Below are 26,660 nucleotides of genomic sequence, written 5' to 3'. Positions count from 1 at the left end.
TAAATACTTTGTATTTCCAATGAAAGAATAATATGCTTTCATTTCTTGTCTGCATTCTTTCTTTCTCTAGATCTGAAACACATGAAAAAGTAAATAATGCATTGAGTGACATGATATAAGGGTTTTTTTTTTTTTTTTTTCATTTCTGCCACCACCACCGAGCAATCTCCCAAAAGGCCAGATCAGTGATGATCATTGTTAGTTAAAGAAAAAACAATCCAGATCTAACCTTGACAGTCAAAGAGGAGAACGTCGTTTGGGAATATCACATGCACCTCTCTGGGAACTCATAAATGCAAGCCTGGTTCCACTGAGTTATAGACTGTTCTGCTTGTAGAAGCACCGAGAGGCTGGGATCTGTTTGCAATTACCAAATCAAAATGCAATTAACTAGTCACTGGGAACAAACAATGATGTCTTTAAATGCCCTTTGGAAATGTCAAGCTGGCAATAGGGATCTGGTTCCCATGGTTCGGATGTTTTCACTTAGGAGCCTCCCTGTGAAATATTACTCTGAGGACCATGCGATGGGAGGAAAGAGGAAGAGAGGGGGCTGTGGCATTGATCTGGGTACCGAGGATTTGTATTTCCTTCTTCGAACACTTCAAAGGAAACTTTCCCTTCTTTCTGTGTTCTTTTGTTCTGACAGCACCTATAACACATAAATGCATTTCAAACTAGGTATTAAATTTTGCTTCCACATGATCTTTTTTTTCCTTGCAATACTCTTAAAAGAAGAGTTTCCAATGTGGCTGAGATGTGTAATTCTGAGTTTTGTTAAGAAGGAAAGAAACAAAGGAACAAACTTACTTCTTTATGAAAGTAAGTTTCTTTAAAAAAAATAAAAGAAAGAAAGAAAAGCATGCTGGACAAGCTAGGAACGTTGCCTTTTGTTCCCTTTGGTAAAAGATTTTTGTAGCATATGATTTAATAAATATTAATCTAACTTTTATTAGATATTTGCTGTATCTCCTAAATCAATCTTTAATCAACTTTTGTCCAAAGCTTTTAGAAGGACTTCAAGAGTAATGAGTGTTTCTGTAACAGCAGAAACAATAAAACATCCATTTTATTGTCTTTGCACCTGCCCACCACAAAAGGGTTTCATCTGTTAAAATTCTCATTGTGTGCTTTTATATTCTTACAAACTTTGTATTTCTTCTACTGCTCTGCTGGATGTTAAAGTAGCAATGGAATTACAAAAACCAGGGCAGAAAAAACATGTGATGGGGTTCAGGATAATCCACATGATTTCTTGGGCCCATATTCAACTTACTAACAGGAGTATGTGCTTGAGGTCAGAGAGGTGTCTAGAAACTTAAGAAACCTTCTGCACTTGGTTGACATCTCAGACCGGTGCTCACTTTGAAGCAATGAGCTCCAGTGCATGGCATTAAACATTTTAAAGAAACTGAAGCCAGAAAATCATTTCCCCGAAGAATGGTTTCTCCAGCAAAATTGAACTTGCTACAGGCTCTCTCCTAGTTTTTTCAGACAAGAATCCAAGTGAAAACTGTAAATATGTATATGTTATAAATGATGGGAAAATGCCATTAAATAAAATGCAGAGCCTCCTACCTTTATAAATCCTTCTGGATGATAAGATGGAAGGCCAGGCTTGACAGAGAACTCAGTGCCTTCAGAGTTCCCTGCTACAGTGTGACCGCACGGGGTAGCTGATCCAGGCCTGAAGCCCAGAGGCTTTCTCCTTCTACTCCCAGCTCTGTGTTGAGTCTCAAGGAGTCCTAGGGATTTCCACATGAATAACCTGAGCCCTTGGTCCATGGTGTATTCATTTATAATCTGTGAAAACAGAGATCCTCAGGAAACGAGTGCAAACAAAGCCAACTCTGGGGAAACCTCAAACTGGACTTTCAGAAAGGTCAGCATGAGGTCTACTAGAACGCACATGGATATTTTAGCCGTGGTTTCCAGGGTCTATGTATTTATAACATGGCTGAAAAGTAGAAAGCATTCTCTCTGGGGCACGCATGCAGGTGAGCCCTTATTGCTTGGGTAGGCTCATACAGAGAAGCTACTCACCATTACTCAGGAGGGGGGTAAGACATGTCTAAAAGTCTTTCCTTTAATTGTACCAGACGCTGCACCTAAAATCGCAGATTCAGACATGAGTAGGCTACCTCCCTTGAGTAAATTACACCCTTTTGAAAGGGCTACTCAAAAACTCAGCTATTAACACAGACAGTAGGGAGTTCCTTCCTCTCCCAGGACTGCTGGAATGTGGACTTTATCTTCAGATGAGCTAATTGCTCCCATTTAAGGGCAGTCTTAAAGACGGACCCTGGTCATCACGGCCACTGATTCATGTTCTCCGAGGGATGGACTTGATCCAGTAAACAGCTCTCCACCTAGTTCCTTGCTTGAATTTTGGCCCAATGCCTGCTCCCTGCCCCCTTTCCCTCTGAATCCAGTTTCTTAATCACAAACTCCTGGGAGGGGCACCCCCCTCACCAACTGTGGCCCAGATTAACCTGTCAGCAGTTGAGACTCAGCTAAGCTTCACTTGCTGAACTCTAGCTGCTTAGAGGTTAGAGGGGGGACCACTCCCTAGATTAGACTAGGATGGGAGGGAATAGTCAAAGGTGTCTGGGGATTCTCTATGTACATCCACACTAGAGTTCCTAAATATCCAGACACATTTGGAACCAGACACTCTGAAAACCTACTACTCCATTATCTTTCAGCAAATATAGCTCTTTGTTTAAAAACTCTGGAACCCAATCATCAAATGCAATGAACTTTATTTAGGCCCTACTTTAGATATAAATATTTCAGGGTCGAATAGGTACAATCAAATGTCACCTTACTGTTAACTGAAAATTAGTAAAATGGAAAGACAGAGATTGTTACTGAAAAGAAAATACATATGCAGGTCTGGAAAAACATGGTCAGTAGGTTATAATATGATCATATGGTAACAAAACTAAGTTTATTTTTTTATTATTACTTTCATAGAAATTATCACTTAAAAATAATTGGAAAGTATAATGCTATATTTCTGCTTGTTTCCGAGATTACTTGTGTCTCTGAGGTCATATATTTAGTAGGTTCAATTCCCAGGTTTTCTCAGGAAGAATTATGTTAATCTTCTACCTACAATCATCTACCTACATGGGTTTGCTGAGTTAATGTTTAATTTTATTCCTTAATTTTCACAGAAGGATGAGAAGGACACATGCACTTAGAGAGAATGATTTACAAGATTATAAAGAAATTTTTATAAATTCTTGTAATTCATGTGGTGTCTCTTTAGTAATTCATTCATTCTTTCTAGACTTTCATTGACTTAAAAAAGTTTGCTTTTGCATATATGCACATATGTATATATGTACGTGTGTTTGTAATATACATATCTCTCTACACACATAGACACACACATACACACAGATATAGGTTATATATAGACATTGATATAGATGTAAATAGATTGGAACTGTGTATCCATAAAGTTCCCTGCTATTTTAGCTATAGAAAAACTCAGGTGTAAAGTAAGCACATCATTTCATTAGTAGATGTGTAACCTATGTAAAGTAAGAGCATCATTTCATTAATGAATTTATTACCTAGGAGCTTGGAAAAGCAATCTCAATCATTTTTCTGTACACTTCATCACTATTATGCAAAAACAACCTAATTTCAAAGTCTAAGCTCTAGTTACTACATTTATTCACAGGGTGATTTTCCATACCACCTAAAATCACTTGGAAAATGGTGTCATATCAAAAAGTAGCAGCCTCCTCTCTAGATCATATTATGCCTTGGACACAGAGTGAAACACTGTGGGTGGCTTTGTGGGCTCTCCAGGGTCATGCTTCTCAGAGTGATGAGGCTTACAGGGGGATGTCCACGGTGCCTGGCGCCAGCTTTACAGCTGAAGGACACGAGAGAAGTGTGAGCGTCTCTGTTCTGAGCTGGATTTGATAAAGTGGAATTCTCTGGTCTTGACCCTGAGAATTCTATTAAGTAACGTATAATCAGGCCAATATTGTAGGGGTTGGTAGGCTAGTAATGTTTAATTTTTTATTTTTATTTTTGGAAAAAAATTGGTTTTACAATCAATCGTGCTAAATTATAATATTTACCCACCAAATAGCTATTGAGATTACATGAATCTGCTCTGTTATGGAACTAAAAGAAAAAAAATTATATCTCAGTGAGACCATAATTCAGAAAAGTGATGTAGTGAAGGGGTGGGCAGGGATACTGGGACCTTGGAGGAATTTTGATCAAAACACCTTTCTCTTCCACATCCGTCACTTACCTAGAGAGAGGCAGCGTTCAGTAAAGGGTGTTTTCTTGTTTGTTTGACTTATTTTATTGTATTTATCAGTAACCCTCACACCCACCTTGTTTCCTAGGTCCCCAATGAATGCTCACAAAATGCTTGTTTTCTTGTGAACATACTGCTCTTTTCTCTTCGGTTAACATTATTGCACTGATGTGACTGATGCAGAGGCTGCCATATGTCCAAACAAAGGCTACTTTTCCCGTGTCACGGGCATTCTCATCTGGTCCTACTGATGTAGTACCGTGCAGTAACTTCTGCTGTTACTAGTGAACTGTGAGCCCTCGGTGTGCACTTCTTACTATTTGGTTCATTGTGATACTTGGAGCTGTCCCATGATAATTCTGCTCCATAAAATCTGTGTCTTGCCCAATCACTCTGACCTTGAAGGTGTTCTGACATTCAACCTGCCTGCCTGACTTCAAAGCAGAAGAAATGAGGTGACCCTTCAGCAAATCCTCACTAATTTGTAATGAGTCACTGTGAAACCCACATTGGTTTTGGTGCATAAAATAGCAGTAGCTTATTAACCACGGCGGTTGTAAGTGCGGATGAGTTGTAAGTCTCTGGTCGAAGAGGCACAACGTTCTCAAAGATACAGTGCTCTGAATGGAGCGGCGAGCTGGAACTGAGAGTGGCCATCGAAGGCTTTAGCAGATCAAAGATCTGCTGAGAATCTTCTCAGTAGCACCCTCAGCTTCCGCCACACAGTCAGATTTTTCCGGACAGACTTCTGACTCCTTTATGTTTTAATTTTCACTTAACTGTAAAAAGAAAAGTGATGTATTCTTAAAACAGAAACAGGTATGAAATTGAATTATTTATTGAAAGTGGAAAAACATACAAAGATTTTGCAAAGTACTAAGCTCAGATATCGTAAGATCACAAATGGAGTCATGAAGACACAGAAGGAGTGTAAGACAGCAGGGTGGTCTTTGTCTAGATTTTATGTTTTCTATAGTGAAATGCCCATGATGCTCTACTCTCAAGAAAATAAGGTAGTATATACATACATATATTATATTCATATCCATATATACCCATATATATTCATATATATACATATATATACACACACTATGGGATATTTAAATATTTTATAAAACATTTAAGAAAAAATATACATTTATTTCTGCTTTAAAGAATTGGATTTGATAATTCCTACATTTTTATCCCGTTGTGAAAACTCAGAGTCATTTGACCAAATGAACTTTTCCCATCATTAGACCACAGCTAACTACAGAGAACAGCCATCCAGCTTTTTGATTTCTGAATCTACGGTGACTGACTGAGGACCTTGAGTCCAGTGACTGTCCCAATTGCACTATGGAAGCTCAAAGAGTCACAACTGATCTTGATGTGTGTTGGATTTGGGGGTGTTTTCATTGTCTTAAATATTCGTGAATTAGACTCAACAGTGTTTCCATAGTTGCTCTGTGTATAAAACCAAACCTGTAGCCAGTGGTCACTTCAAACATCTTAATGTTCAGATCCTGAGCCTTCCCAAGGTTGACTACTTCAGATTTGCTACACATAACTGTGGATTTCATGTGGATCACAACTTCTACATAAGGTTACATCTATTAGTGTCTATGTAGAAACCAACTCTACTGGATTCCTGTTAGAAAGCCTTCAGGGTTCTGATCAGATCTGAGCTCTGATCCATTGTAAAAGATGAAGAGTTAAGTGACCTTAATAACCCATTCTGTGCCGCATCCTAAGGCATATTCTACAGACTGTGGCTATATTAGCCTTCCTGGAACAAGCCGCTGGCAGAAATGTGTTTGGATCATTTGTATGGGGCTTATGATTTATAATTTCAGTTTTAAGTTGTGCGAGGTAAATGGATTTAATTCAATCAAACTCAGATCCACCAAATGGGAAGTGGGTGGGGGAGTCTTGTTTGTTTGAATGCTTTATCCTTTGGATAGTGATTGTTCAGTTCCGCCTTAAGGCCTTGCTTTGACTTGGAGTAAGTTCTTTGAGGGCATATTGTGTGGTGAAATGTAGAAGCATTGGGCTTGTGAAATGCCCTATGAATTTGCCAATCCTTAGGTGGAATCAGATGGCCTTTGATTCATATAAAGGACAGCGGATCTGCTCCACTCCAGGTGCTGCTCGAGCCTCCTAATCAGGTCTAAATGAAACAGCTGTGGAAGGAGTGTGGCGTCTGCTCAAGAGGAAAGGGTTTCACTGACCTGGCTTTTAACAGTTCAAAGCAACAGGAGCAAGACACCAAGCCTCGAATCTTTCATGGTGTCTGATAAATCCTTGCCTGTGCCCCAGATTTGAAGGCTATGGGCTGTTCTGTAGATCCATTCATTTTTTTAGCAGGCTCTTGTCATTCACCTTGGAAGTATGTTTGTGGTATTCACTTGGAGAGGCAGGGGAATAGCCAGTAGTGTAGCACTTCTTGTGTTAGTAATTACAACTTAACTATCTAGTAGTACTTGACTCTTAGAAGAGGTTACTGCTAAATCTCTTTCCACCTAATGAAATAGTCTGCCAGATATTACTTTCATATCTCTATAAATGGTTCAGTACACATACTCCATATTGGCATAAAACCATGTGATACAGTGGCAGTACCTGGGTTTCTCTGTGTAAATGAATCCCTTTGCCAAACACAGTTCCGACTTGCTCACTACGGACAGGAGTGGAAGAGGTAATGGGGGACGTTTTCCCAGCTTGTGAGCATGTCTTGCACTTTGGTGAATTCGTGCAGCAGTGTAAGAAGCAGGAGGCGTAGGCCAGTGTCTTCTGACCAGACTGCCTGGCACTTCTGGGCAATAATGTTGGCATGACCTGTGCCAGCCAGGAGGAGGTTGGGTGATTAGAAGCTTGAGAGACTTAGTTAAACTGAAGGCTTAATTTGGGCAACAGAAACCTTAACAAGTAATCTCACATCTCGAGTCAAAAACTTCCCCTAAAATATGCTTTACCCCAGCTTTGCACACACACACAAATTCTGTTTGGGGTTATGATTTAAGAAGTGAACAGAGACATATGATGATGAGGTTTGTTTAATGGCATACTGTACTGGAACACTGAAGACTGGCAGCTGATGTAAATTCCAAATCTTGGTATGATTTTTTAAGATTGTGAAACTACCAAAATGCATATAAATCAAGGTTTAATACACCATTTCGGTGGACGAAGGTGTCCGTTGCATTATTTCTTCCTTTGGTGTCTCAGGGATGGTTCTGACAATCTAAGAACTCTGTAACATTTAACATTGAATAAATAGTAAACCTATGGGGGAGAAAAAGAGAAAGTTCAGAACTGAGTTATTTTTCTCATTACATTTTAAGAGAAGCTGCTGTACAGAGGAAAGTAGATGTAACAGCTTTTAAGAGAGAAAGATGTGGGTAGCACATCCTGATGGAGTGAATCCTTTGTGGTGCTGAGTAAATTAGCATTTATATGACACCATTTTTCAGGTGTGACAATTTGGTAATATATTTGCTACAACACATTGCTAGGAAGTCAAATACATACTAAATAAGAATGTTAGAGCTCTTTTATTTTAGGGGGAAAACAGGCACCTGAGTTGATGGATCTTTCTCTACTGTGCACAGAGCTCGATGCATTATTCTGAATAGGACTTGTTGGCATTATTTAAAGCAATGGCAAGCCTTTTGGCTATTACCACCTCTATTCATTAAGTGAAGAATTTGGATGTCCAGGAAAATTGAATTACTTGGTCAAAGTCTTATCTTTACTAAATTGCCAAGCAATGATTGGAACAGTGACTTTTTGATGCTAAAATTATCTTCCTACTATTGCAAATAAATCCAGGGGACAAGTTTCAAATTATTTTAAGAGCTTATACTTCAGTTACAACTTTATACAAGTTAATTTTACACTCTTTGTCTCTTGAGTGAATTAAAAAGATGTCCAGGACATCCGTGTTAGTGCTAAGGGCTGTTGAGATACCTTGAGGGACATGCCACAGGAGGCATGGTCTGGGGCAGAAGAGCACCTGGGCAGCAGACATGGGATGGTGTCTGACACATTCTACAAACAGAAGTGCCTAGTTTGCAAAAACCAAAACCAAGAAAACAAACCCAAACTATCTGGGTTTAGCTGGGTGACCTTCCAGTACATCTTGAGGACCACATGGACTCTGTGGAGGACGTTCCAGAAGGAGCCTAAGATGAACGTCAATTGAGTTAGGAATCTAGGAAATGAAGCATCAATCGATCATCTCCCCCGACCATAGGAGATCTAATGAAAGCTGTTTGTGTAGGTGATTCCCCAGTAAAACTGGATTCAAACACACACATTCTCTTGGCTTTATTGCGTTTTACTACTATCTATTTATCTCACACGACTCTTGTACCATTTTAAAAATTTTTGAACCCATAAATTTGAACATTTCAGACAGAATAAGTGTTTAAATAATTTAAAAAAAACAAAAATAGAACAGGGCTTTAAGAGAACACAGTTACATCTTACAGATTCACCACAATCAAGATCCATGAGATTGTTTTCCAGGAATAACAGAGAGATCCAGATAAACTGACACGTTTAGCATTAGACTGAATAATTATTTCTACTGCTATCTTCTCAATATATTCCAGCACAAGCTATGGAGCCCACTGCTAGAGTATCAGTTGTTCTTAAAATAAATACTCAAAGATTTCCAAACCTATTAATTACAGAGAAATGTTGACATGCAAATGGATGGACACACACACACACACACACACACACACACACACACACTTTCGTATGTAACTTTGGCTATGCCCTGAGAGATTCTGCACATCTTTACCAAAATTCCTACCACACAGTTCAGTTCTGTCCATGTTTGTTTATCAATTGCACCTTTATTTTTTCATAAGTTTTTAACCACATACCACATCACGATCCCAAGAATTAGTACTGTTTATCCCAATATTTTGAGTATCAAACGCTATATTAAAAGAAAATAAAATGTACATGTTACTGTCATTTTGCCTTTACTAGTACAAAGAGAAACAGGGTTACCCTTCAAATCTTGGTAACAGTACCTGCCCTATAGCTTAAGTATTATTCATTGCTATTCCTGTTTCACAGATATTTAAAAAATGGAAAAAACAATATCTATCAATTAGAAAAATTAAGTGTGAATTTAGAAAATGCAAAATTTCTCTTGCAAGATATTTTGCATTCCAGTATTTAGTCTGGGGAAGACTGGTGGTCAAAAGAATTATAACCTGTATCTACATCCATTCTTAAGTCGGGTTGCTTAACACACAATTGCAACAATAGTGTTTGCTCCTTGTTCAGGCTATAGTGAGGAAAAGCATAGTGCTTCCTTAATATCAATAACTAAATCCATCCTGACTTTTGTGTATTGATTCTTTAATACCCATCCTTTCAATTTTTCCAAATAGTAAATGAGGTAGAGTGAAATTGTATCATTTGTAAAACATTCACAGTTGACAATATACCATTCTGAGATGAAGGACAGGGCCACATTTTGGGACACAGCTTTCCCCACACAAGACCCACAGGACATAAATGAGTCAGTCATAAACAAGAGCTGTGTGATAGAATGACCATTCTACAGATATTAGTACTCAGGAAAGGTCACGGAAACACAGTACCACTCCTTTGAATGTCTATTTTCATGTGCCTTTAAGAGGAAATGGAAAACATGAACACATTTACTTTAAGGAAAAGTTGAGTAGAAAGATAAACAGCATCCAATTTGAAGATGTTTCCCTGCCTTCTTTTTAAAGCTTTTCTTTTCTAATTATGTGAGTTTCCAGTTAATTTCCTTATTGGATATAATACATTAATTTTCTTATTAAATATAATAATAAAAGCAAGGTATAGCAAACCAACAGTCAACATCAAATAAAATGGAAAATAAAAGCAATCCCGCTAAAATCTAGGACAAGACAATGTTTCCCACACTCTATTTGATATTGTACTCGAAATTCTAGAAATTCTAGCTAGAGCAATCAGCCAACAAAAGAAGATCAAAGAGATATGAATTGGAAAGAAAATAGTCAAAGTCTCACTATTTAGAGATGATATGGTAGGACACATAAATGACCAGCAGTGAACAACTATAACTGATAAACAACTTAAGCAAAGTGGCAGGATATAAAATTAATTCAAACAAGTCAGTAGCCTCCCTTTATACAAATAATAAATAGGTTGGTAAAGAAATAAGGGAAATAACACCCTTCACAATAGCCACAAATCTTAGAAAATATCTTGGTGCGACTCTTACCAAGCAAGTGAAAGATCTATATGACAAGAACTTCAAATCTCTGAAAAAAGAAATCGATGAAGACCGCAGAAGATGGAAAGGTTTCCTATGCTTATGGACTAGTAGGATTAACACAGTAAAAGTGGATATTGTATAGAAAGCTACTGTATAGACTCAATGCAATCCCCATCAAAATTCCAACATAATTCTTCACAGATATGAAAAGAGCAATTCTCAACTTCATATAGAAAAACAAAAAACCTTATATAGCCAAAACCATTCTCAACAATAAAAGAACTTTCGTGGAAATCAACATCCCTGACCTTAAGCTGTGTTATAAAGCAATAGTGATTATAACTGCATGGTATTGTATAGAGAAGAACAGGTCAATCAATGGAATAGAATGAAAGACCCAGAAATAAACCCATATACCTATGGACTCTTGATCTTTGACAAAGAAGCCAAATCCATACAGTGGCAAAAAGAAAGCATCTTCAATAAATGGTGCTAGTCTAACTGGTGGTCTTTATGCAGGAGAAAAAAATAGATCCTTATTTATCACCTTGCATAAAGTTCAGGTCCAAGTGGATCAAGGGCCAGATACTCTGAAGTGAATTTAAGAGAAAGAGGGAAAGAGGCTTGAACTCATTAGCACCCTGGGACATTTCCTGAACAGATCACCAATAGCTCAGGCTCTAATACCAACAACTGACAAATGAGACCTCATGAAACTGAAAATCTTCTATAAGGTAAAAGACATCATCAATAGGACAAATTGGCAACATATAGAATGAGAAAAGAAGAAGAAAAAAAAAACTTCACTAGCCCTACATTTGACAGAGGGCTAATATCCAAAATATATAAAGGACTCATGATGTTAAGCTCCAAAAAACAAATAACCCAATTTAAAAAATGGGCTACAGAGCTAAACAGAGAATTCACAACAGAAGAATCCTGAATGACCGAGAAGCACTTGAAGAAATGTTCAAAGTCCTTAGTCATCAGAGAAAAGCAAATCAAAATGATCCTGAGATTCCAATCAGAATGTTTAAGATCAAAGACTCAAGTGACAGAAAATGCTAGCAAGGATGTGGAGAAAGGAACAGTCCTCCGTTGCTGGTGGGATTCCAAACTGGTACAAACAGTCTGTAAAACAATCTGGTGGTTCCTGAGAAAGTTGAAAATACTTCTACCTGAAGATCCAGCTATACCACACTTGGACATACAATCAAAAGACACCCCACTACACCACAAGGACATGTCCTCCAGCATGTTTATAGAATCCTTATTTGTTATAGCCAGAGGCCAGAAACAACCTAGATGTCCATCATCCGAAGAATGGATAAAGAAAATGTCGTTCATTTATACAATGGAGTAGTTACTACTCAGGCATTAAAAACGAGGACATCGGGGCAGACGCGCGAAGCTAGCGGGAAGCAGGCCGGTGACGTGGCGGTGCTGCGAGCTTCTCCCATTTCCACCCGCACCCACCACCATAGAACCACGATGTTCCGGAGCAGCAGCTTTGAACACGACCCCTTCTTCGCTGATTCTTCTCTTGCACACCAAGAAAGTATGAGCAACAGGATGAGAAGTTTCTCTGAACCTCTTGGAAGAGACTTGCTCAGCATCTCTGATGGTAGAGGAAGAACCTATAATTATAGAGAACTTGATGATGGTGAAGATTCCTTAACTCATGCAGATGTCAGCCCTTTTCAGGCGACGGATCGGGTGGTGGTAAACATGCGAAACAGTATACAGGAGTTACAAAGAAACTTTGACCAACTTTCAATGGATCCAAATGGCCACTCGTTTTGTTCTTCCTCTGTTAAGACCTATTCCAAAGAAGGAGATGAGCCGCCGAAGGTTTTCCAGGCCACAACTCAAACCCCTAGGGCTCCAGGACGAATAAAAGGAACCAGAAAGGCAATGAGAGGTTCTGACAGCTGCCTAGAACGAATGGTTATTATTGGTCATCATATCCACGACCGGGCTCATGTCATTAGGAAGTCAAAGAACAAAGCTAAAGACGAAGAGGTCAACCAAGAGTTCATCAATATGAATGAAAGTGATGCTCATTGCTTTTGATGATGAGTGAGTGGCAAGATGAAGTTCTGAAGAACAAGCCTATTGGACAATCAGAAAACACTGGAATGCGAAGCGTGGGTTATGAGCTTCCAGGGTCTCGGGAACTCAAAAGGAGGGAGAAAATTCATCAAAATTCTGCCATTGGGAGTGGAGGAAGATCAAACTTTTTTTGTGGATAAACTCAATGAAAGGATCCCCTGTGAAAATCACCAAAAAAAAAAAAAAAAAAAAAAAAAAATAGCCGTGCATTTCATTTTGGTTAGTTGGTTATTTTAACAAAGCCGTGGCATGCATGGTGCTAGATACTACACAAAAGACCAATCTACTGTTGTTAAATTAGTGGTGTACTTCGCAACTTTCTTCTGAATCTGAAGGTTCTTGTAAGTTTTGCTTTACATTGTTCATACTTTAGGAATAAAATTTTGATGTTCAAAAAAAAAAAAAAAAAAAAAAAAAACCCAAAGACATCATGATTTTTGCAGGCAAACAGATGGGACAAGAAAATATCATTGTGAGTGATGTGACCCAGACACAGAGGGACACACATAGGTACAGAATATCCATCAACTGTAAGAAGTGCAACAAGCAGAAAGGCCCAAATAAGAAGGCTTCAATCCCACTTAAAAGGGGGAAGGATAAACATGGGAGGAAAAGGAGGGAGGAGACTGTGTGGGAGTGGGGAGGGGGTAAGAGAAAAGGGGAGTTATGTTCTATGGTAAATGCACAGAATGCATTTTGGCAAATGCAAAGATAATATCAATTTTTGGAAATTTGTATACAATTATTTTGATCATATTCACTTCCTACCCCAGACTTCTCCACCCTCTCTACCCTCATCTTTTATTCGAGTTTGAAGTTGATCAGAGTTGTCCAAAGGCCTTGCCAGATCACACTCTATTACTGTTGCTCTTGGTTGCACCTCAGAGGTGGAGATAAGTTTCTATTGCTGAACACAGCATGTACTTTGGACAGAGGACTCAGAGGATCTGAACTGGATCTGATCTGAAGGCCTACTCCTTGAAGGCTAGTTTCATGGTACCAGAAAGCACGATGTAATCTTTCAAAGAAGGTCAGCAACCATCCTTCCTATCCAGCTACAACACCTATGAAACACAACAGTGAAGCAGAAATTTCTGGTTTCTTTAGAGACTTCTTTATGTCATGTGATGTTCTGGTAAAGCAGACAGATGAGAGGATTCAATTTCCTGAATCAGAAACAGGTTAGAAGATGCTTAGCTTTTAGTGGACATGTGATAGGACACACAATGTTTAGAGAGAATGTAAATATGAGCCCACAGGAAGTGGGAGGAGGCTTTTGCATTGCATTGGTTTGCCTTGCACTGCACTGCTGGTTTCACTTGCTGTGGCTTCACAGAGAGTAACGCACCAATGAACTTCTCATGATATTCTGCCTTTTTCTTGACACTTCTGTGGACTATTGCTGATTCGGAGATTTGTGGGGTTTTTTTTTTTTTTTTTTTTTTTTTTTTTTTTTTTTGGATTGAGCCATCAATACTGATTTATATTTGGTATTTGTTGATTAGACTGGACTGCCGCAACTGATTCATGTTTGATACTTTGGATAAGATATTTTGGATATCTTGACAACAAGATTTGATCTTCAAAAAAAAACTACTTCTAAACAGATCCACAATCCTCATTTCCTGTTAACCTTTCTTTTCCCCTACCTCTGGTAGGTGGGCTAGGAGAAAGATTGAAGCATTAGAAAACTACAATTAAGGTATGTTTTGAAAAGTCTAAGCTTACCAAGCAGTGACCATAATGGCAGAATAAACCCAGGTTTGCAATAGTGATACACAATTTGTTTTTCTATACTGAGTGTTCAGCCCTGGTCTGAAAGACATGAGAAGACCACCATGTTTCACAGATTAAAAACATACTAAGTTTCTTGGCCACTGGAGTCAGGTTCTTCTCCAAACTTGTGTAGGTGAGTATCAGCTGAATGATGCTCCAGAGCCCACCATTCTGCCATGCCCCTGCCTCACTCCTGCACTAGGCCAGCGATTGTGCTTGGAATATCAATAAAGAAGGGTTTTCAGGTTATCTCAAAATGTTACACTTGTTAGAGAGTGCCATATGATTTCATTTTGTTCTCCAGGTCAATGCATTGTGAAAATTGTCTGTTCATTCATGTGATAAATGGTTATTCAGACTTCAAAACCATCACATACTGTTTTAGCACCTTGAACCATATCAGTAAACAAAGCAGATAAAGGTTTTTACATTTTTGAGTTTACGTTCTAGCAGACCAAGAAAATAGATTAAGTACACTAAATCATAAAATACTTTTAAGAGGTCTTAAGAAAGTAGCATTTTCGGGCCTCGCTATAGGATGATTGCAAGTGACCATACAAACAAAGGATGTGACATTTAACAAAAAGTTGATGGCTATGAGATGACTGGTCATACAGAGATAGGAAATAGATAATGGTAAGGCTACAAAGCAGCCAGTGTAAGAGCCCTAAGGCAGAATAGGTTTAATATGTGGGATGAATAGGGAAGAGCATGCTACCAGAGCAGAGGGAATTCTTGTACCATACCCGTAATCTGCTGTAGAGTGTACTTCTCTGGGTGTTACACAAATGTGGCAGCTTGCCAAAGCACTGAATCAGTGAATCACAACAGCATCCCACATTTAATGTGCTCTGCCTATAGGCCAAGAGTAAGACAGGAGGTGTTGTGGTAATTTTTTAATGATAGAATATTTAATTAATAAAATAATTTGTCCTTTCCATTGATATATACAGTTATTCCTTCAATCACTGGATCCTGAAAACCTCACTGTTGACATATTCCTGAATCTCTGTAGAGTTTATGTCTGGATCATGTTCATCTTATAATGGCTAATAAACTTTCTACAACATGCAAATGTGGTCTAATACAAAGATGTCATCAATATAGTAAGTGAGTTCCATTTTTACAGGATGTCCACGAAGGCTCCCTCAGACTACGCCAAAGAATGGATAAGTTAAAACCCTGAATAAAATCATGAAGAAAAGAATGTTTTATGGACTAACAATCACTTATCTTAGCACATATAACCAAGTCAAGTACTTTCTTATCATCTGTCCCCCCACTCCTATCAAAAAGATTGCTTCCTGTTTCTCTTTCTTAGGAGAACAGGACTGAATGGATACCTTGTTTCAAGTAGAGTTAGCATTCTATTTTGAGTTGCTACCTTGCTTTGTATGACAATTCTTATTCACTGGACAATACTTCAAACTCAGATAAGACCTATGTAGGACTGTCCCATCTCCTTTGTATGCCAACCTTAACTAGACTCCTGAGCGTTCTCGAAGCAACTACTGAGTAGGTCCATGATCCCAAAGGGCCTATTGAAAGTCTAACTTCTGCCTAGACCTGTCTACTACTTGATTCCTGTATGTTCTTTCTTCAAAAGGTAGAATGTGATTTAAGTTCTAAGTAAAAATGCTAATCTGATTCTGTGTCTATAGTAATTTAAATATTTTCTGTTTCTATGGGTTACCAGGTAAGTAGCATTTGCCACCCGAGGAATAATAATATAGGGGTATTGTGCATATATGTTTTGTGGTGTTATTCAAATTCTTTCTGCTTTAAATCAAGCTTTTTCCATACCAGGACTAGATCAGAAACTGGACAGTGTTCTGAAACTGTGAAAAAGATTTAAAAACTTTAATTAAATGTTTTATGTTCATTTGTTGAGCTTTGATTATACAGACTGAGTGATGTGTTCTTTCACTGCCTATCTATCTTGCAAACTTATCATCTGTTCAATGCATCTATGTGTTTGTGGTCAGGACACGCTGTCTGACACTGACCATGCTGCTCAGAGTAATGGTGCTAGTCACACTTCAGATGGCTCAATGTGCCTCTTGCTCCATCATGCTACGATGCTGTCCATTCTGTTCCCGACAAACGCTTGATTTCATAGTGTGATTTGTACTTCTGCCCCACCACCAGTTACGAAGGAAAGATAATATGAAACTTATTAACATATAGTTTGTACCTCTTTGTAAATGAAATTTACAGTATACCCTCTCCTGAGCATAGACACCCTATATCATAACCTAGCTTTGTGCAGTACATTCTCACTGTCTATGAGTTGGAATCAACTTTGCAACGTTCTTTGACTTTTCTCATTAGCCACGATATTTCTTATACGAATCTCTTTCACTTGTTATAGGCCATCATTTACAAGTTTCCAAAAGCTAATCTAACCAAGTATTAATGTTTTCTGCCACTCTTGACATGATTTTATATACCATATCATAGAAGTACATCTTCATCTCAACACATTAATTCTTGTTTAACTTTATATTTCATATACTATTAACCAGAATCTTTGGGAACTAGTCCATACAAATCCTCCATCTATTACAGGGTAATACAGTTATTATATTGGTTAGGTCCTATGACCTCTACAGGCCTTATTTAAACACCCAGAAATTTCATGGCTGAGTGATGCTGTTTGATTTATTGGTCCTATGACTAAGAAAAGAAAGAACAGGTCTGAAGGGTGAAGAATTTCCAAGGTGTTGTTCTCTATAGCACCAAAAGAAGGAAAAAGCCTTGGCCTCCATTGCACAAAGAAGATCCACTTCTGCATGTGAAATGGGTTCAGGAGAAACAAGAATTCAAGATTTTTGAGTGTGTCACTATCTATTCTCTAAATCTCAGAGTCTCACCTGTTCCCAATATAACTTGTCACTAAAAATCCAATGTTCTCTACAGGTGCAGAACATTCATATGTTCTGCCTCTAGTGGAACTGGTAAGGGTTGCTTTATATGTAGCCCTTTTATTTTCACAGTTTTGGTGTAAGCAGCTGGGTTTTAACATTTTAGAAATTTTTAATACAGTGATAGTCCCTATCAGAAACTATCTGATTCGGAATTCCTAGTCTTCCCTCCCTCTTGTCCAGTCTTGTCCCCCAAATCTTCCTGAGATATGTTATCTGCCAATATATTTCCTTTCACAAGTTTACTGCTGAGGAAACTCACAGATCAACATCTGCTTGTGGGGGCCTTTCGGAACACACAGTTGTTTCTAGCCAATTATTGGGGATATTCAATACCAAAATAATAATCCCGATTGTTCTACATCTTGCTCTCAGAAGAACAGAACTTGAGATGGGAATCTGGCATGAAGGAGTTACATCATGGGATGAGACCAGGAACAACACTTTTATGGAGGTTAGCTGTATGGATGAAGAAGTTAAGCGGCTAAGTCATTTCTACTGAAGCCTCAGTCTCCTGGAAACTTGAGATGGCCCAGATGGAGGAAGCAGACAGGTTCCTTATGTTCTACACCCATCAGTCATTTGAAATGAGTCTTAATAGAGACATAACCATGGGAACAAAAAGCTGCATCGTTTGCTTTCTGGTTTCTATCATAAGGATAAGCTACGGGCCTTAAGTAGGACACATGATTTGTAGCTAGGCAAATTAATGCCCTGTCCTATAGGAGAGACTCAGTAGAGAAAAACAGTGCCAAGTCAACTAGATACCACAACCCAGCTAACTAGAAATGAAAAAAAAATGTGGAAACAGAATCTATTTCAGATCTTTAGTGATACAAACAGATGTCATGTTTTTACAAATGATCATAACTTTTGAACAAGAAAAAAAGGATCTATTAGATGAATACTTATCCTGGGGTTCATATCTATGTGTCTGTATGTGTGTGTGTGTGTGTGTGTGTGTGTGTGTGTGTGTGTGTGTGTGTATGTGTGTGTGTGTGTGTGTGTGTGTGTGCATGTACATGTGTGTGCATCTGCCACAGGTCAAATTGAGGCCAGATGTCAATGTATCTCATATTTTTCAATCACTTTCCCACCTTATATTTGTTAGGCAAGCTGGCCTTCCTTCCTTGGCAGGAGGGCTCAGGGCATGTGTGACTGTTCCGAATTTTAAGTGGGTGCGAGTTATCCAAATGCAGACTCTCAGGCTTATGCCATAGGCGATTTACCAGCCAAGCTATCACCGTTATCCTTGCTGAATTTATGTGGGCTTAAATAAATTAACTCCATGCCCCAAACTAAAATATACTTTTGTTTTTGTTGAGAGACCTCCTACAACATGCAAGTAAGCCAGAGGAAAATACTGAACAGGTAGAAAGAATCATAGGAGGCTAAGGCTGTGTGGAACCACCCACCAAGGCCACATGTTATTTAGTCTCTGGTAAGAAGGAATGTGAATATGTCAGTGGTGAGTAAAGCCAGTACCTGTGGTAGAAAAACGAGAATCCTCATGGACATCTCTTTTCAGTGTGGTTCATTGTAGCTGCTTCTAAACATTAAAAAAAATGCTTCTTCTTGGATTTTTAGTTGTTAAAAAATTATTTTTGTTTTTAAGGCGTGTTTGAGAAGATACATCCAAACCTAATATCAATCTAGTTAAATCTTTAGCAAAAATGATATAAATTCGATAAAACTAAAATTATAAATTCCTCAGTTACTAACTTTCATCACATAAATTATAAAAAGCAAAATACATTCATGAGGAGTCACTAACGCCTACAGGAAGAGATGTAAACAAGCCAGGCATTATGTCAATGAGACCTGCAGTCTCGGTGGGATCGTGGGATAAAGGATGCCCTGGGCAACATGCTCCACCCTTGAAATAGAACAGGATAGACTAAGTGTGTCGTGAAGATGGTCTGCTTCTCTCTGCAAACACTTCCACGTCTCCTGAATACAGACAGTCACATTCCTATGCTGCCCTAACAAACTCCTTAGTAGTATTGTAGTTAGATTTTCCTTTTTCCGTAACCTCTATCTGTTCCATAACCATATATTCTCTCTGAATCATCTTAACTCTCCGGATTCCAGCTTCTCTTTAGAACTTTGACTTGGAGATGTGACTACTTACCCGACTTTACCCCTTGAATGTTACAAATACACACCAGAATCAACATGCCCATGCACTTCTCTTGGAGAAGGAACAAAATAAGCTGTTCTTGTCTATAGAATAGCAGTCAGCCTGGAGTTTTCCCCCAATCAATCCACTTTCCTTTGCAAATGTGCCCACTGATTGGTGTATATGAATGACTCCTGTCTCCAAAGACACTATCAGCTTGTTTAATAGCAAGGATGTGTTCAATCTATTAGTATATAACATCCAGACATTAATGACAAGCTACTGATTGACTCGTTCAACTGGCATTTCCCACCCAGTTCCTGTGCATGAGCTGACTAAATGCTGTGTAACTGATGGCTGATGACAGATTCTCTCTAGGCCACATCTCTTGTCATGTTTGTAGGAGGGAGGAGACAGTCCCGAGCATACAGCATGCTTTCTCAACTCACTTTGGGCATGCTTGCATGAATGCGTATTCACAAGACCTAAGATTGGACTGTTTTCAGTGATGAGTATGAAAAGAGGAAGAGACAGTGTTTGTGGGGCTCCTTCTTGTTAGTGGCACTGTGAATAGAAACTGCGTAACACAACAGAGGAGTGGGGTCTCGGGCAAACTAGTCTCCTGTTCTGTGTGAACATCCTGCTCTGCATGGGCGTCTTCCTAGTAAAGATAGTCCCTGCCTTTCACTGCACAGCAGATTTGGATCTGGGATTTTCGTGAGTGAACTGCTAATATCAAAAGCAGCTCTGTGTGGCTACAGCTCCTATTTCCTACTTCCAGGGAACAGATGGAAACTAAGAAAGTTCAGAAACATGGCCAGATCAAAGGAATAGGAGCTTGACTGTAGAGGCCTTATCTAGCTCCCATCTTTGTCCCCATTAATGGAAAGGTCATGGCCCTGGAGAGTGTCTTCTGGAGTGATAACAAAGAAGATTAACACTTCGACTCATAAGCCCTCAGTCTCTCCAGTAAAGGTCATTTATTAGTTCTTAGACACGTAGCCCATCACATTTGGCAATTTGGTGTCAATCAATAAGGTCAATATTTAACTCAGAGTCATTAGGAAAACAACAAAAGTCCTTAAAAACTCTGCTAGAGGCTTTCCACCCTAACCTTCTGGAGCTGCTTGAATTTCCTCAGAAGTATTTTCTAATGCTATTTTGCCTCTAATTGTAATGGATTCTTAACCTCTGGCCCTGGGAGAAGAGAGGTTACAAGTTGTCTGACGGAATCCCTGGAGCCAGTTAAATGAATCCTCACATGACAAATTTCTCTGTTCAATGCTTTCTTTTCGCTATGCAGAGTGCGTGATATTGTGTTTATTGGTTGTCTAGGACATTCTAGGCCTGCCTTCTGCTATAGCTATGATCCACTGGTACTTCCCAGGGTTCCTGTTGTTTATTGAGTAACTTCTCTCAGCTCTTTTTCCTTCTAATATCCATTGCCAACCTGAAACAGCAAACAGAATTGGCTGTGCCTTTTTATATAACAGGATGTGGAGTACGAAGGACATTGTTCATGTTTCTGGGGGTCAGACATTCACCTACTCCATGTAGTCTTCTCATCTCTTTTCGTCTCATGGTCCTGCATCAGACCCCAAGGCTGGAAATCAAAAACCCTGCCTACCTCTCTTTTGCCCAGTTATAGGTTGTTGGTATCATTATTCAATCAATAGTTTTAAATTAAAGAACCAGGTACTTGCTAATTACCCCAGGTTGTCTCTGAGGGCAACCAGACCTTTGGGGGGGCAGTATTTAGCACTATAATACATAACAACAAAACAAACCTCATTATGTGTGTGTGTGTGTGTGTGTGTGTGTAGACGTAACTGCATCTTCATATGTATGCAGGTGCACATATGCAGGTAGAGATCAGAGAATAACCTCAGGAATTATCCCTCATGTTCTGTCACCCTTCCTTTGAGGCAAAGCATGCTGGCTAATTTTCATCAACTTTAAACCAACTAGAGACACTTAGGAGAAGTGAACCTCATTTGAGGCGTTATCTCTATCAGATTAGCTTGTGGCTATGTCAGTGTGACATATTTTTGATTGCTGGTTGATGCTCAAGTGTCTAGCCCACTGTTGCCAGTCACACCCATAGGTAATTAGTACTAGGTTAAATAAGAAATCACCCTTAGGTAATTAGTACTAGGTTAAATAAGAAATCACCCTTAGGTAATTAGTACTAGGTTAAATAAGAAATCACCCTTAGGTAATTAGTACTAGGTTAAATAAGAAATCACCCATAGGTAATTAGTACTAGGTTAAATAAGAAATCACCCTTAGGTAATTAGTACTAGGTTAAATAAGAAATCACCCTTAGGTAATTAGTACTAGGTTAAATAAGAAATCACCCATAGGTAATTAGTACTAGGTTAAATAAGAAATCACCCATAGGTAATTAGTACTAGGTTAAATAAGAAATCACCCATAGGTAATTAGTACTAGGTTAAATAAGAAATCACCCATAGGTAATTAGTACTAGGTTAAATAAGAAATCACCCTTAGGTAATTAGTACTAGGTTAAATAAGAAATCACCCATAGGTAATTAGTACTAGGTTAAATAAGAAATCACCCATAGGTAATTAGTACTAGGTTAAATAAGAAATCACCCATAGGTAATTAGTACTAGGTTAAATAAGAAATCACCCATAGGTAATTAGTACTAGGTTAAATAAGAAATCACCCTTAGGTAATTAGTACTAGGTTAAATAAGAAATCACCCTTAGGTAATTAGTACTAGGTTAAATAAGAAATCAAGCTGAATAAGCCATTGCAAACAAGTCCATAATACTGTTCCTCTCAGGTCTTTGCTTTATTTCCTGCCTCTGGGTTCCTGTTTTTAGTTCCTGCGCTGAATTCCCTCCATCATGAGTTGATGAACTGTAACCTATCCCACAGATAAACAATTTTCCTCCCCAAAGTTGTTTTTTCCACTGCTTTATCACAGCCACAGAGAAGTAGACCAGAATACAAAGACTCCCCCTGACCTGGAATTAGCCTAATACCCACAGTGTCTGACCAGGAAAGGTAGCAATCAGTCTCTGCTTGTTTCTCAAGCTCTGTGTTTAAATACATAGTCAACTCTACCCAGCTTTCTCAGCTGGTTTTGGGGAACAAACCTACACTCTCATTCATGTAAAGCAAGCATTTTACTGACTGAATCATCTGTCTACTCTTTAATCAAAGTCGTAAGGAATTCAAGACATAATTATAAAAATTGCTAGTGTTTTGTTAGAGGAGATTTTTATATTTGATCCAAGGCACTTTCTCACTCACATTTGAGAAGATAGAGCACCAGTGAGTAGGAGCCAAGAGTATGCTTTAATATTTCAGAATATGTGACTTCTCAAATAAATGCCAATAGAATGATCCTAAGCTTTGTGTATCTAAATCAAAAGAACAAGTAATGAAAATTCTGAGTTTACCATTATCTTCCAAAGTCTTTTCTTTGCTAACATAATACATAACACTTAAAAATTTCAGAAGACTCTTATTAGCTCTAAGTAAAGCTAAAATCCACTGCTGATAATACAGTCTGACATTAGAAAATTATTTCATCAAAGCTTATCTAATCTTCTAAACTTGAACAAAGAATACATTGGAAAAATCCTTTGTAACTTAATGAATTCATTTGACACTCAAAATCCAAAATGACCATTATGCCAATAAAGTGCATAATTTGAAGTGAAAAAAATTATTAGGCTATTAAGATTTCTTTGGACTGATTAGAATTTTATATATACATGGTTTAGAGGAAGGGAAGTAGTATGACGTGGAAAATAAAACATGTGAAAAAGATCTTCATAAATATTATTTGTATCATTTTGTTAATAATCAGAAGAAGAATTCAACCAGAAATGTAAAAATCTTGAGCTTGAGCAACAAAATAGGAGTCAAATAGAACCAACAAAAGAGACTAAAACATTTAAAATATAATTTATGACTAAAATCATAAATAAAAATATTAATATAGGAGTCAGTGGAACAGTTCATCAGATAAATCATGCAAACCTTGAGCCATGAGTTCCATCCCTAGAAGCCATATAAGAAAGGAAATTCATGAAATTGTCCCATGGCTTTTACTCATAGTGTATACACACGTCCTACATATATACATGATAAATAATAAATAATAATAATAATAATAATAATAATAATAATAATAATAATAATAATAATGTAAAATTTTCTTAAAATCTTATGTGTGGATAGGTTTAAGTTTATGTTAATTCAAGTAAAATGCATTCAGTATTAACTTTACAGGCTTTACAGGGTTCTGTTCTAAGTGTTTTTATACTAAATTAGCACATTTATTAACCTTTTCTTGCTGGTTCCAATGTTCTCATTTTCATTAGGAGGAAAGAGGCTCAAATAAACTTGTATACGTTTGTTGAAAAATTATTAAATGGGGCAGAGGTAAAAATGCATGTGTACCCTGACCTGAATTGGGCTGGCCCTTCCATCTCGAGGAGTCTTGCTGGAATCTAAGAGCATCCTGCTAACATATGGGGGTCTGTGTAGGACCCCAGACTAATCAGTTTGCAACCCTGTCCCACCAATCCCTTCTAAGTCAGGCCCCACTGGGTCACAGGTGGCAGAAGTGAGTTTCTGGCAGTCCCCTGAACTCCATTTATTGCCTCTAGGCTTGCTCTTTTGTTTCAAGGAGTTTAGTGGGACCCCAAAACCATTCTGTTTAGGGACCTCAAGAACAATTATTTTGAAATATTACCCATCAATCCCTTGCCAGTGGGGTCTGTGAGGCATAGCCAATAAAGCTGGGTACCCTGACCTTCATTGTCTGGACCACAGTTCCCCTTGATTTCCCAAGAAGACCTGCTGCCATCAGGATCATTGAGCCAACACCAGGGAAAAACAGATGCCTATTATACAGTCTAATAACACAATCAATAAGCCCCAGTGCAATATACCATCCATCACCAGAGCCCAGTTATCTTGCTAGGCAATCCCTGGATATCCTAATGAAACTGAAGTACATAAAGATAATCTTCAATTCAATCTTATAAAAATGATAGAGGCCTTTAAACAGGAAATAACTAAATCTATAAAGATATACTGAAAATATATATTCAAGCAGGTAGAAACATTTAAAAAGAAAGCACATAAATATAGAGAAATACAATTGGATGGGTGAAAATATGAATAAGACTGTCCAAGATGTTAAAATGAACTAGAAACTATAAAAGAAGAACATAAACTGAGGCAACTGTGAAGATTGAAAACTTAGGATATAGAAAAGGATCTACAGGCTTAAGCATTACCAACAGAATATAAAAGATGGAAGAGAGAATTTCAGGCATAGAAAGTACAAGAAAAGAAATGAATACATTGGTCAAAGAAAATTCAAAATCTAAAAAGTTTCTGACACAAAACATCCAGGAATTTTGGGATACTATGAAAAGACCAATAGGAATAGAAGGATAAGATCATCCTCTCAAAAGCCCAGAAAGCATTTTCAACAAAATCATAGAAGAAAAGTTTCTTAGCCTAAAGAAGAGATGTTTATAAATGCATAAGAAGCTTACAGAACACTAAACAAGTTGGACCAGAAAAAAAGAATTCTCCACCACATAAATAATCAAAACACTAAGTGTACAGGACAAAGAAGCAATATTAAAAGTTACAAGTAAAAAAAGCCCAGAACATATAAAGACAGACCTATCAGAATTATACTCAATTTTCTCAACTGAGACTCTAAAAGCTAAAAGGGCCTGGGCATAGGTTGTGAAGACCCTAAGAGACACAGCAAAGCTTTCAATCTATATACATGGAGAAACCAATATATTCCTTGATAGAATTTAACAATATTTGTTCACTAACCCAGACCTACAAAAGATACTAGAAGGAAAACTTCAAAGGATTTCGGATCACTACACTCTGAAAACAAACAAAACAAAAACAAAACAAAGCAAGCAAAACAAGACAAAAACAACAAAACAAACAAAACCTAACCAAAAAAAAAAGACACAAGGAAAAAGTGATTTCAAACCAAAAAACCAATAGAAGGGAAACACACATTCATGCACAGGCACACACATATACACACGCACAAACACACACACACACACACAGACACACACACACACACACACACACACACACTATCTCCATCAACACCAAAATAACAAGAAATAACAATCATTGGCCATTAATATTTCTCAACTCAATGGACTCAAATCCCTATTAAAAAGACACCGGCTAACAGAATGAATGGGTAAACAAAATCCACCATTCTGCTGTATATAAGAAACTCAGCAACAAAGATAAGCATTATCTCAGAATAAAGGGTTGAAAAAAGGTTTTCCAAGCAAACAGACATCCAAAACAAGCTGGAATAGTCATTTGAGAACGTAATAAAATAGACTTTCAACCAAAAGTAATCAAAGGAGATGGGGAAACACACTTCATAAATATCAAATAAAAATTATACCAATAGGATATCTCAATTCTAAACATCTATGCCCCAAATGTAAGTATACACACATTCCTAAAAGGAACATTACTAAAGTTTCAATGATTCATTAAACCCAACACGTTAATAGTGGGAGACTTCAACACCCCTCTCTGACCAATGGACAGGTCATTGAGACATAAACTAAACAGAAAAATAATGAAACCAAAAGAGGTTATGATTCCAATGGACCTAACAGAAATGCATAGAATATTTCATGTAAACACAACAGAAAATACCTTCTTCTCACCACCTCACAAATCATTGTTTAAAATTGACCATATACTCAGTCACAAAGCAAACTCAACATATACAAGATTGAAATAACCTCTTACATCTTATCAGATCACCGTGGCTTAAAGATGAACTTCAACAAAAGAAACATCAGAAAGCTTGTATACCCATGGAAGCTGAATAACTCTGGTCTCAATGATAATTAGATCAGGAAAGAAATAGAAAATAAAATTAAAAGACTTTATATAAATTAATGAAAATGAGGGTACAACATACCTGAAGTTATAGTACAAAATGAAAGCTGTACTGAGAGGAAATTTCATAGCATTAAGTGCCTCCATAGAGAAATTGAAGAGTTTTCATACTAATGAATTAAAATTATACCTGAAAGCTCTATAACAAAAAGAAGCAAACACCCAAGAGGAGTAGACAGCAGGAAATAATCAATTTCAGTCATGAAATCAACCAATAAGAAACAAAGAGGACAATA

The 26,660-nt window shown here is 37.8% G+C and overlaps 1 pseudogene across 1 annotated transcript; it reads left to right on the top strand.

The window, feature by feature from the left end:
- The first annotated feature begins 12,020 nt into the window (after window positions 1-12,020).
- Window positions 12,021-12,843, top strand: LOC308427089 (myeloid leukemia factor 1-like; annotated as a pseudogene). Its single transcript has one exon. The product of its transcript is annotated as a myeloid leukemia factor 1-like (transcript).
- Window positions 12,844-26,660: the final 13,817 nt, after the last annotated feature.

This window comes from Micromys minutus, assembly GCF_963924665.1.
Source record: "Micromys minutus genome assembly, chromosome: 11".
Taxonomy (NCBI): domain Eukaryota; kingdom Metazoa; phylum Chordata; class Mammalia; order Rodentia; family Muridae; genus Micromys; species Micromys minutus.
The sequence above is the reverse complement of the archived record's forward strand: the minus strand, read 5'-3'. Positions and strand labels throughout refer to the sequence as shown.